The sequence below is a fragment of the Bison bison genome, unplaced genomic scaffold (assembly GCF_000754665.1).
Source record: "Bison bison bison isolate TAMUID 2011002044 unplaced genomic scaffold, Bison_UMD1.0 scf7180017864372, whole genome shotgun sequence".
Taxonomy (NCBI): domain Eukaryota; kingdom Metazoa; phylum Chordata; class Mammalia; order Artiodactyla; family Bovidae; genus Bison; species Bison bison.
Window position 1 is genome coordinate 322,404 of NW_011494944.1, and position 13,232 is coordinate 335,635.

Consider the following 13,232-nt stretch of genomic DNA (forward strand, 5'->3'; position numbering starts at 1 on the left):
AATTTAAAATTTGAATTGGAGTCAGTCAGTTTAGTCAGTTCAGTCATTCAGTCATGTCCGACTTTTTGTGACCCATGAATCACAGCACACAAGGCCTCCCTGTCCATCACCAACTCCCGGAGTTCGCTCAAACACATGTCCATCGAATCCGTGATGCCATCCAGCCATCTCATCCTCTGTCGTTCCCTTCTCCTCCTGCCCCAACTCCCTCCCAGCATCAGGGTCTTTTCTAATGAGTCAACTCTTCGCATGAGGTGGCCAAAGTATTGGAGTTTCACCTTCAACATCAGTCCTTCCAATGAACACCCAGGACTAATCTCCTTTAGGATGGACTGGTTGGATCTCCTTGCAGTCCAAAGGACTCTCAAGAGTCTTCTCCAACACCACAGTTCAAAAGCATCAATTCTTCGGTGCTCAGCTTTCTTCACAGTCCAACTCTCACATCCATACATGACCACTGGAAAAACCATAGCCTTGACTAGATGGACCTTTGTTGGCAAAGTAATATCTTGGCTTTTCAATATGCTATCTAGGTTGGTCATAACTTTCTTTTTCACTGTAATATAAATAAGAAGAATATTTTCATATATACCTACCTCAGGAACATATCTACCTGAACTAGATCACCAGGAATCTCCTGCAAAAATAAGAAAGAGGACACTGAGATATATTATTAGAACCTAAGACAACAGAATCACATTCTTAGATAAAACAGGGTTGTTTCAGATTGTCTGTGAACTGTACCTTGGAGGTAAAGTGTTCATCAAAAAAAAAAAGAAAAAAGAAAAAAAATCACAAAGCATACAAAAGATGGGAAAGTGTAGTCCATTCAAAGGGGGAAAACAACAACAACCACAAAGATTGTGCCTGAAAATGATCAGATGGTGGCCTACTAAATGACTTTAAAACAACTGTCTTAAAGATAATTAAAGAACTAGAGAAAGTTGTGGAAAATATATTTAAGTGATACATTGAAAGTGAAAATCACTTAGTCGTATCCAACTCTTTGGACCATTCAGTCCATGGAATTCTCTAGGCCAGAATACTGGACTGGGCAGCCTTTCCCTTCTCCAGGGGATCTTCCCAACCCAGGGATCAAACCCAGGTCTCCTACATTGCAGGCAGATTCTTTACCAACTGAGCCACAAGGAAAGCCCAAGAATACTGGAGTGGGTAGCCTATCCCTTCTCCAGTGGATCTTGCCCTACCCAGGAATCAAACCAGGGTCTCCTGCATTACAGATAAATTCTTTCTCAACTAAGCTATCAGGGAAGCCCAAGAAGTGTTATGTTAACAAGATGGACAATTCAATAAAGATATAAAAATTAAAAAAAAAAATCTAGAATGGGAAAAAATGCAAAAACTGAAATGAAAAATATGTTAGAGGCATTCAAAGACAGATCTGAGAAAGCAGAAGAAAGAATAAGTGAAATTGAAGATGACTGAATTAAGGTGTACAGAGCCTGGGACTTGTAGGATATTGTGGGATCCTCAGAAGAAGAAAGAAAGAAATGTGCACAAAGATTATTTGAAGAAATAAGGACTAAAAGCTTCTAAACTTTATCAAAAGACACAAATATTATTAATAACAGATATCTAATAAGCTCAGTGAGTCCAAGTATGATGAATTCAGGCAGACCCACATTGAGACATACTAAAATCAAGCTGTTGGAAAACAAAATATTTGAACAAAGCAAGGGAGAAGTAACTCATAACATATCATCTTATAAGAAATTTCTCATCAAAATTTTGAAGGCCATAAAGCAGTGGGCTTACATATTTAAGTGCTAAGTTAAATGCTATTTAAGTTTCATATTTAAAATGCTAAAGAAAAACTGTCAAGGTCCTATATCTGGAAAAATATATTTAAAAATGAGGGGAAAATCATTGTATTTTCAAATAAAAACTGAGATGGTCATTGCCATGAGATCACTGCTACAAGAAATTTGAAAAGAGACCTATGTGTAAAATAAAAGGACAGTAGATAGTAACCAAAAGTTACATGAATAAATAAAGATCCCAATAAAAGTAAATTCATGGGCAGTTATAAAGCTAGTATTATTATAACAATGGTTTATAACTCCACTTTTTGTTCTCTGGATGACTTAAGAGGCTAATGTCCTAAAAAAAAAAAAAAAAGACATTTATCAGTCTAAAAGCTAGTATTATAACTTTGTTTTGTAATAACATTTCCTCATACACAATTTAAGATACACATTCAGCATCAGTCCATCCAATGACTATTCAGGCTTGATCTCCTTTAGGATTGACTGGTTTGAGCTCCTTGTTTCTCCAACACCAGTTTGAAAACATTAATTCTTCAGTGTTCAGCCTTCTTTATTGTCCAACTTTCACATCCATACATAACTACTGGAAAAACTATAGCTTAGACCATACAGACCTTTGTGGGCAAAGTGATGTCTTGCTTTTTGATAAACTGTCTGTCATAGCTTTTCTTCAAAGCAGCAAGTGTCTTTTTAATTTCATGCAGTCACCATCCACAGTGATTTTGGAACCCAAGAAAATAGAGTCTGTCACTGTTCCATTGTTTCCCCATCTATTGACATGAAATGACTGGACTGGATGCCATGATCTTAATTCTTTGAATGTTGAATTTTAAGACAGCTTTTTCACTCTCCTCTTTCACTTTCATCAAGAGGCTCTTCATCAAAAAAACAAAAGTTTCTCTTTGCTTTCTGCCATTAGGGTGGTGTCATCTGCATATCTGAGATTATTCTGATACTTCTCCCAGCAAGCTTGATTCCAGCCCTACATTTCACATGATTTACTCTGCATGTAAGTTAAATAAATTTTCCACAGTTTTTTGTGATCCACACAGTTAAAGGTTTTAGTATAGGCAATAAAGCAGAAATCAATGTTTTCCTGGAATTCCCTTGCTTTTTCTATGACCGAACAGATATTGGCAAGTTGATCTCTGGTTCCTCTGCCTTGTCTAAACCCAACTTGTACATCTGGAAATTCTTCATTCATGTACTGTTGAAGCCTAACTTGAAGGATTTTGAGCATTTCCTTTCTAACATGTGAAATGAGTACAATTATGTGGTAGTTTGAACATTCTTTGGCACTGCCCTTCTTTGAGATTGGAATGAAAACTGACCTTTTCCAGACCTGTGGCCACTGCCAAGTTTTCCAAGTTTGCTGACATGTTGAGTGCAGCACTTTATCAGGATTTAAAATAGCTCAACTGGAATTCCATCACCTCCACTAGCTTTGTAATGCTTCCTATAGCCCTCTTGAGTTCACACTCTAGAATGTCAGGCTCTAGGTGAGTAGTCACACCATCATGATTGTACGCTTAACTCATCACCAACTCAATGGACATGTGTTTGATCAAAGTCCAGGAGACAATGAAAGACAGGGAAGCCTGGCGTGCTGCAGTCCATGGGGCCACTTAGTGACATAACAGCAACAACAATTTGTTTGGGAGGTGGTCCTAGGAAACTTTGTATTTGTGTGTGAAATAAGAGAGGGAAAGGACGCAAGTCAATATGTAGTATTTAATGAGCATTAAATGTGTCATAGGTAACCACCTACTGTGATTTCTGGCTGATGGTATAAAACATGATTCAGAGTTGTCCTAAATGGCAGGAAAACTGAGATAAATACATAGTATTTTTCAGTTGCCATACTTTGAGGTTATTTCCAGAGGTAGGAACTTCTTAGTATTAATTAATACTTATCCTCATCCCTGTGCATGAGTAGAATATGTTCTTACAGCCAGAGAAAGCTATTAGAGTTAGGCACAGGAAAAATTAATGCTAAGATTTTTATGAATAGAATGCCAGCTGTTTCTCCTACATTCTACCACTTGTACTCCTCACATCTATCTGTGCCTCACATTATATTCCTCACATGTTATAATTGCTTTTGTAAAATCATGGCCAGTCAAAATTTTACATACATATTCATAAGAGAGTTTCTAAGATAAGATATAGTGAACCCTGAAAATTTTCTCTGATTACTTAAGAAAATAAACTCTTTATTTTGAAACAATAATTGTAAAATCATATGCAGTTTTAACAAATAATGTAGACATTCCATATTTCACCCAGTTTCTCCCAACTGCAATTAGTTTAGAATTTATAATTAATAATCATTTTTCTTTTATACTAAATTCCAGACTTTCCTCAACCTGCTCAGTTAATGCATCTCATGACTTCAGCTGTTTGCTCAACAAAATAATTTAGATATTTAACCCTGAAGTATGTGAACATCTGGTTATTATGCTCTTTTCAGTCCATCGTTCCTACTATTGTCCACTTAAAGTCATCACTCAATGTGGGATCACAAAGAGGTACCTCAATGAATATCCTGAGCTCATATATGCACTTCTTTGCCCTTGCTACATTGCAATCCCATTTCCTGATCCTGAAAATTAGTTACTTCCAGCAGTATATCCACCTACATGTCTACTGGCAAGAGAAAAGGTTTAAGTGATTGTCAGGCTTTATATTTAGCAATATTTATCTTCTAGGAGGAAAAATGCCTCTCCAGCATCCCTCCAAAACAGAACCTCAATTCCATAGATTCTAATTCTGTAGGGAATAGAAGTATAAATTATCCATTGGATCACTAAGAATGACAATGAAATAGGTTACTTCTTCCTCCACGCTTTGCTCCCTTAACTTATATACTTGAACATCAGCGATATAAAACCACTGAGGCATAGAACTGCAACATCATAGGTGTCTTTTCCAAACTATCAACTTAGCTTCATTTTAAAGAAGCCTTGCCAGTATTCTACTGGGGAAGAAATTTCTAGGTAACAAAGTATACAGGCTAGAATGAGTAGATCCTATTGTTATGGACATCTGGCGTTGTCAAAGCATCCACCCAAGTCCCCTACCATATCTCAAAATCTCAATACTCTTCTATTAGAACCCAAATTTAGCATAAGTGACTTATTAGAGTAGAAGTTCAATTTCATTATAACTTCTCATTAAAAAATGAATCTTAATCTTTATTTTCTACACACTCTATGCTTTGGCTGTAGAAGAGAAAGTGAAGTTATTAAATTCTACCAAGGAGATCTTCTGTCTTATACAATATGCACTGAGTTAAAAGGCTAGCCTAATTTTTCACAGAACTAGAACAAAAAATTTCACAATTTGTATGGAAACACAAAAACTATAAATAGCCAAAGCAATCTTGAGAAAGAAAAACAGAGCTGGAGGAATCAACTTCCCTGACTTCAAATTATACTACAAAGCTAGTAATCAAGGCAGTATGATACTGACACAAAAACAGAAATATGGACAAATGGAACAAGATAGAAAGCCCAGGGATAAACCCATGCACCTTTGAACACCTTATCTTTAACAAAGGAGGCAAGAATATACAATGGAGAAAAGATAGCCTCTTCAATAAGTGATGGATGCTGGGAAAACTGGACAGCTACATATAAAAGAATGAAATTAGAACACTTCCTAACACCATACACAAAAATAAACTCAAAATGGATTAAATACTTAAATGTAAGGCCAGAAACAATAAAGCTCTTAGAGGAAAACATAGGCAGTAAGCTCCTTGACATAAATCACAGCAAGATTCTCTCTGACCCACCTCCTAGATTAATGGAAATAAAACAAAAAATAAATAATAAATAAAATTTAAAAGCTTTTGCACAGCAAAGAAAACTATAAACAAGCTGAAAAGCAACCCTCAAAATGGGAGAAAATAATTGCAAACAAAGGAACTGACAAAGAGCTGATCTCCAAAATGTATAAGCAACTCATATAGGTCAATATCAAAAAAATATATAACCCAATCAAAAAATGTGCAGAAGACCTAAGCAGATATTTTTCCAAAGAAGACAGACAGATGGCCAATAAACACAAGAAAAGTTGATCAACATTGCTTATATTTAGAGAAATAGAAATCAAAACTACAATGAGGTATCACCTCACACCAGTTAGAATGGTCATCATCAAAAAATTTACAAACAATAAGTGCTGAAGAGAATGTGGAGAAAAGGGAAGCCTCTTGCACTGTTGGTAGGAATGCAAATTGATACAGCCATTATGGAAAACAGTATAGAGACCCCTTAAATAATGGACTAAATTTACCATATTACCCAGAGTTCCAACTACTGGGCATATAACCTGAAAAAACCACAATTCTAAAAGACAAGTCTACCCTAATGTTCATTGCATCAGTATTTACAATAGCCAGAACATGGCAGAAATGTACATGTCCATCGACAGATGAAAGGCTAAAGAAGTTGTGGTACATTTATACAATGGAATATTAGTCATAAAAAGGAACAAATCTGAGTCAGTTCTAGTGAAGTGGATGAACGTATACCCTCTTATACAGAGTGAAGTAAGTCAGGGAAAAAAATCAAGTATATATTAATGCACATATGTGGAATCTAGAAAAATAGTACTGATAAACCTAGTTGAGAAAGGACTTGTGGACATAACAGGGGAAGATGAGGGTGGGATGAATTGAGAAAGTAGCACTGATGTATATAGACTATCATGTGTAAGACAGATAGTGGGAAGTTGCTAAATAATGCAGGGGGCCTAGGCTGGTGCTCTGTGCTGACTTAACTGAATGGGATTTGGGAAGGGGAGGGAGGCTCAGGAAGGAAAGGATGTACATATAATTATGACTGATTCTCATTATTGTATGGCAGAAACCAACATAAAATTTCAAAGAAATTTTCCACCAATAAATAAATATATCCCAGGGTGGGGAGGGGAGAAGGTAAGTCTGAAGCTATTACTTGCTTTTAATTAATTAAATTCAATTTCTAGCGATTGGGGCTTCCCTAATGGTTCAGCAGTAAAGAATCCACCTGCCATTGCAGGAACTGCAGGAGACACAGTTTCGATCCTTGGGTCAGGAAGATCTCCTGGAGGAGGAAATGGCAACCCATTCCAGTATTCTTGCCTGAAAAATCCCATGGAGAGGGGAATCTGGTGGGCTACAGTCTGTGGGGTCACAAAGAGTCAGACACGACTGAGTAACTGAATATACAAGAAATCTCTGGCAATTACTTTTGACTTGAAATCTTATAAGCGCTAAAGATATTAGAAAAGCTGATGTAGTCCCTTCTATCATACTTCACCCAGTTCATGAGAGATGAGTCTTAGAACTTTTTTGCTGCAATATACGATGGACTAACACCATGCTGCTTACCATTAGCAGTGGTCACCCTTAGTATTTTGTTGAAAGATACCACAAACCCATTCTAAAAAAAAAAAAAAAAAATCTGATTTCAAAAACCACGGGTGGCACCAACTGTCTTTGCACCAACTATCATTGAGTTAGTGGCACCAACTCACTTAAAAAGGCTCTGATACATAAATTTGATGCATGTAATTTGTTTCGGAGATGATCCCAAGAAACATTGTGAGGAATTAGGTAGTTTGGATATGGAAAGGAAGGAATCAAGTACAAGTATGCTAGTGAACATGCTACTTCCATAGGTAACTGATTCTCAAACTTCTCTTGGAGTTCTGGGAGATGGTGTATATAGTTTTCTCATCTGAATAATGAGAAAGCTGCATCATTGGTTGAAAACTGCTTTCTTAAATGTCATCATCTTGCAATTTGGGACTGCCTCACATTCTTTGCCAAGATAACACTGGGCAAAGAGTCATCACTCTTCATAGACAGTATGATAGATTCTTTTGGTAAGAAATGATTAACATGTATAGAAAAGGTATGAGTACATATGGGTATCATATTATTAGTATCACATCACTCTGAACAAATTAATGAAAACTCTTCTGGACAGAAAGTTATTTATTTAATATAACAAAGAAATTGGAGTTATGCTTTATTTTATGCTCTGTATGCATTCAACTATATTAACCATCACAGTACTTTTGAGGTAGGCTAAAATTTCTAACATCACAAATGAAAACAATAATCCTAGGGTAACTGAGAGCAAGTAACTAAATATAGATTTTTCTGAATTCAATGGCCAAATTCAGGTGGTGACCAGGTCAGACTATTTTTATTATATGATATTAAATTATATGATTAATTATCAGTGTATTTTTAAATATATAATTGAGCACCATGAATAACTATGGAAAACAATAGTTTTCTATTCAGCTTAATAAATAGGAAATCTGAATTTCAGATATTTAGTCTCAGCTGGTGACTGGTAATACAAGAAAATGGATCCTGGTAGAAAAGATTCAGTCTCTACAACTGAGAACTTTGTCCATTTATCCACTGAAGTCACAGATTTACCAAGGTGAAAAAAGACCTCAGAAAATATAAAATGCAAGTGGCTGTGAAAGGATGTATTTATTTATAGCAAGCTTTCTGAGAGAGAATGAACAACATACCAATTATTTTAGTCAAGCTGTGTGTGTTTTCTAATTTTAGGAGTAAATGTTCTCCAGAGATTTTGTCTTTATAATCAACATTGTTTTCAATCCTCCTCATTGTCATCATCACCATACTCTCAGAAGAATGTTTCAGTTCAGTTCAGTTCAGTTCAGTCGCTTAGTCTTGTCCGACTCTTTGCGACCCCATGAATCGCAGCAGGCCAGGCCTCCGTGTCCATCACCAACTCCCGGAGTTCACTCAAACTCACGTCCATAGAGTCAGTGATGCCATCCAGCCATCTCATCCTCTGTCATCCCCTTCTCCTCCTGCCCCCAGTCCCTCCCAGAATCAGAGTCTTTTCCAATGAGTCAACTCTTTGCATGAGGTGGCCAAAGTACTGGAGTTTCAGCTTTAGCATCATTCCTTCCAAAGAATACCCAGGACTGATCTCCTTCAGAATGGACTGGTTGGGTCTCCTTGCAGTCCAAGGGACTCTCAAGAGTCTTCTCCAACACCACAGTTCAAAAGCATCAATTGTTTGGTGTTCAGCTTACTTCAGAGTCCAACTCTCACATCCATACATGACTACTGGAAAAATCATAGCCTTGACTAGACAGACATTTGTTGGCAAAGTAATGTCTCTGCTTTTGAATATGCTATCTAGGTTGGTCATAACTTTCCTTCCAAGGAGTAAATGTCTTTTAATTTCATGGCTGCAGTCACCATCTGCAGTGGTTTTGGAGCCCCAAAAAATGAAGTCTGACAGTTTCCACTGTTTCCCCATCTACTTCCCATGAAGTGATGGGACCAGATGCCATGGTCTTCATTTTCTGAATGTTGAGCTTTAAGCCAACTTTTTCACTGTCCTCTTTCACTTTCATCAAGAGGCTCTTTAGTTCCTCTTCACTTTCTGCCATAAGGGTGGTGTTATCTGCATATCCGAGGTTATTGATATTTCTCCCAGCAATCTTGATTCCAGCTTGTGCTTCTTTCCAGCCCAGATGTACTCTGCATATGAGTTAAATAAGCAGGGTGACAAGTGATGACAAAACATAGTAAAGAAAGACATCTGCATCTATGCAATTGAATCTGAAATTTAGCAATGAGCCTTTGCACTCTACCTAAATTTTTAGTGCCTTTATTGCACATTTTCAAACTTGTGTTTCTATTGACTCCAGCTCTGCTGGAGAAATATATGTATTTATAATTTGGACCAATAATTCATTTTACTAACTCTCTTTTATTTTGATACTTAATAAATATTAATAATTTAATAAATGTTCAATTAAATATTTAAATATTAGCAATAAAGGTATTCACTCTTAAAGTAAATTCAGTGCTCAGGAACTGTGATGCTGTGTTCTTAACACTTGGGATATAGTGATGAAAGCAAAGAAATTTTTTGACCCCAATGTACTATAATTTTAGTGGAGGAGACTAAACAGATAGCTAGGAACTATGAATTGGAATGTCATATTATGCCATAAAGGGAAAAATAAAGGAAAAATTAAAGGTTTATAATTAAAGACTTTTATAGTACATAGATGGTAAATATGGATAAGGTGATATTTGAGCAAAAACAAGAAAAAATGGCACATAAATTTAGTATGACTGAGGAATTAGTGTCCTGAAAGGAGAAAGTAATAAAGCAAAGATATTTCATGTCTTTGTGCAATAGTTTAAAGACTGTGATGATTAGAGTGTAGAGAGGTGGAGAGAAATATAGAATAGCTGAAGACAAGCTCAGGACTAGCTCATAGAGAGCTTTGTAGTCCATGAGCAGTTCTTAATTTCATTTTTAATGAGTTAAGAAGTTGGTAAGAATTTTGAACAAAGGAATGATATGATCTGATTCATACTTTAAAAAGAGAAGATAGAGAATAAAATGTAGGAAGACAAGGGATAATGGTGTTTGGATTGGTTAGTACCATTGAAGGTAGTGATAAATTGTCAGATTAGTCATATTTTGAGATTATAACTGACAGGATGTGTTTGTCCTTGATTCCTGACATGTACATAGCTATGTTAATGTTTTATAGTAAACCGAGGACTTCCTGTGGTCCCACTTATTTTGTTAGAATTTATCTAGCCAAACTCTTGGCATCCCTTCAACATTTCTCATTTCACTGGGTGGCTTATCCAAAGTAATAAATATGACAAGATAAAACAGTTAACAGAAAGAAACGGATCAGAGTCTATCTCAAAACTGAGAACCTTGCGACTGAAGAGAGAAAGATGAAGTTGCTCTGGCCTAGAACAACTTCAGATTGTGACTGTTAAGCCTATCTCTCATCACTTAACTAGCAATTCCCTTGTCTTGGTTAATGGCAATGAAATTTGCTGGGTATCAAGTGTAGCCTTGATTGACCTTGATATTCAAGGCTTGATAAGGAAGTCAAGATGAAATGCAACCAAACAGGCTCTGTTAGGGAGAGCCAGATGAACTTCAGATGTAAATCAGCTTCCAACTGTCCTCATCAGCATTGTGGCAGCTGCCTCAAGGTATATCTGCTCTTGATACTGAGCTGTTCCAGTTTTCAAGATCAGAGAGTCCTGGAACTTGAATGCTAGTAATATTGTAGAGGCTATTTTATCTGATACAGAAGAAAATTAAGATGTAAACATCAAAGATAATCCTGTATCACCACCAGCTGAATAAATGTAGAGCTGGAACTAGTTTATACCTTCAGTGCCATAGGTGGACTTTCCTTTAAGAACACATCTGACTTTGTAAATATTTAGTAAAACAGGGGTTTTAAATAAAGAGAAAATGGAACTGGATTCCATCTATAATACCAGGACAGTAATCATTCATGTGAGTTTGTTATTCTTAGCTTTGACAAGAACAATTTCATCCATCTATTTTGAGAATTTTAGAGAAAAATAGTTTAAGTGATGATGGAATATAGGCCAAGCTGATGACAGAAGGCTTTTGAATTTCCTCTAATGGACCCACTGAATATATAACTGCAACAGAGCAATATCACTCTAGTATCTGGAGAAATCCAGATACTAGATGAATGACAAAGGAGCATCTAAATATATAAAGTAAATATCAATGAATCTGAAGTGAAAAATAAATAGTAATAAATACTAGTAGGCGATTTCAATATGCCACATTAAAAAATGGATAGATCATTAAGACATTAAATCAATGAGAAACTATACTTTAACTACATATTAGATCAAACATATACATAACATTCTAACAGCAGCAGAATACACATTCTTTCTGAGGCACACATGGAACATTCTTCAGGCTAGATCATATATTAGGTCCAAAAAACAAGTGTTAATAACTTAAGAAAATTAAAATTATATTAAATATCTTTTTTCTGGCCACAATGGTTTGAACCTCTAAATCAACTACAGGAGAAAAACTTTAAAAAATCCACTAATACGTGATGCTTAAACAGTATGCTAGTCAACAACCAATAAGTCATTGAAGAAATCAAAAGGGAAATAAAAAAATATATTTTTAGACAAAGGAAAATGGAAACACAAATTACCATAACTTATGAAATACAGCAAGAAGAAAAATTCCAAGAAAGAACTTTATAGCAATACATGTCTATATTAAGAAAAAAATTAAGATCTCAAATAGCATAACATTACATCTCAAGGAACTACAAAAGAAGGATAAATTAAGTCCGATATTTGTAAAAGGAAGTATAAAACAAAGATCAGTACAGAACTAAATGAAATAGAGACTAGAAAGATAATAGAAAATATCAATGAAACTAAGAAATTGTTTTTTTGGAATATAAAATTAACAAATCTTTACTTGAACTAAGAAAAAAGAGACAACACTTAAGTAAAATCAGAAATAAAAGAGAAAATGTTACAACTGATACCTCAGAAATACTAAGGAGCATAAAAGACTACTGTGAACAATTATAAGCCAATTAGTTAGGTAATCTGAAATAAACAGACAAATACAGAGAAACATATACAGAGAAACCTAGTAAGAATGAATTGTGACTGTAGGGCTTCCATGGTGGCTTAGATGGTAAAGGAACTGCCTGCAATGTAGGAGAACCAGGTCAGATCCCTGAATTGGGAAGAATACTTGGAGAAAAGAATGGCAACTCACTCCATTATTCTTGGAGTGAGGAGCCTGGAGGGCTGCAGTCCATAAGGTCACAAAGAGTCGGACAAAACTGAAGTGACTTAGCACACAAACACAAAATATGGAAACAACATAATCATCTGTTGAAAGATAAATGGATAAAGAATATGTATACACATATATGCACACAATGTAATATTATTCAGCCTTATAAAAGAAGGAAAGTCTTCCATTTACAACAACATAGATGGAACTGGAGGATATTATGCTAAGTCAACTAAGCCAGACAAAGACAAACAGTGCATGGTATCACTATGTAAAACTGTAAAAAAGCTGAACTGATAGAAACAGATTTGAATGGGTCTTGCCATGGCTGAGTGGATGATGGCAGATAGTAGAGAGGGAAATAGGAAAAGTTTGGTAAAAGTGTACAGACTTTCACTTATAAAATAAAGTCTGATGACCTAAGTATAATGTAATGACTCTAGTTGGTAATATTGTATAATTGAAATTTACTAATAGAACTTGGTTGTTCTCTCCCTTCCTGCACCCCAGGTTGTTCTCTCCCTACCTGCCCCCCAAGGTAAATATGTGAGGTAATGAACATGTTAATTAACTCAATGGTGGGAATCTTTTCACAATGTTTGCATTAACTAAATCATCACACAGAACCCTTTAAATATATTACAATTTTATTTGTCAATTATACCTCAGTAATGGAAAAAAGAGGAACAAAAAAGTCACAGTGTTCAAAACTTCCACTCTCCTAGAAACTATATAAAATCCCCAGAAAATTCATATTAAATTTTAAAAAATCATTCTAATTTTTTTTTTAATAATTGAAATGTGAAGT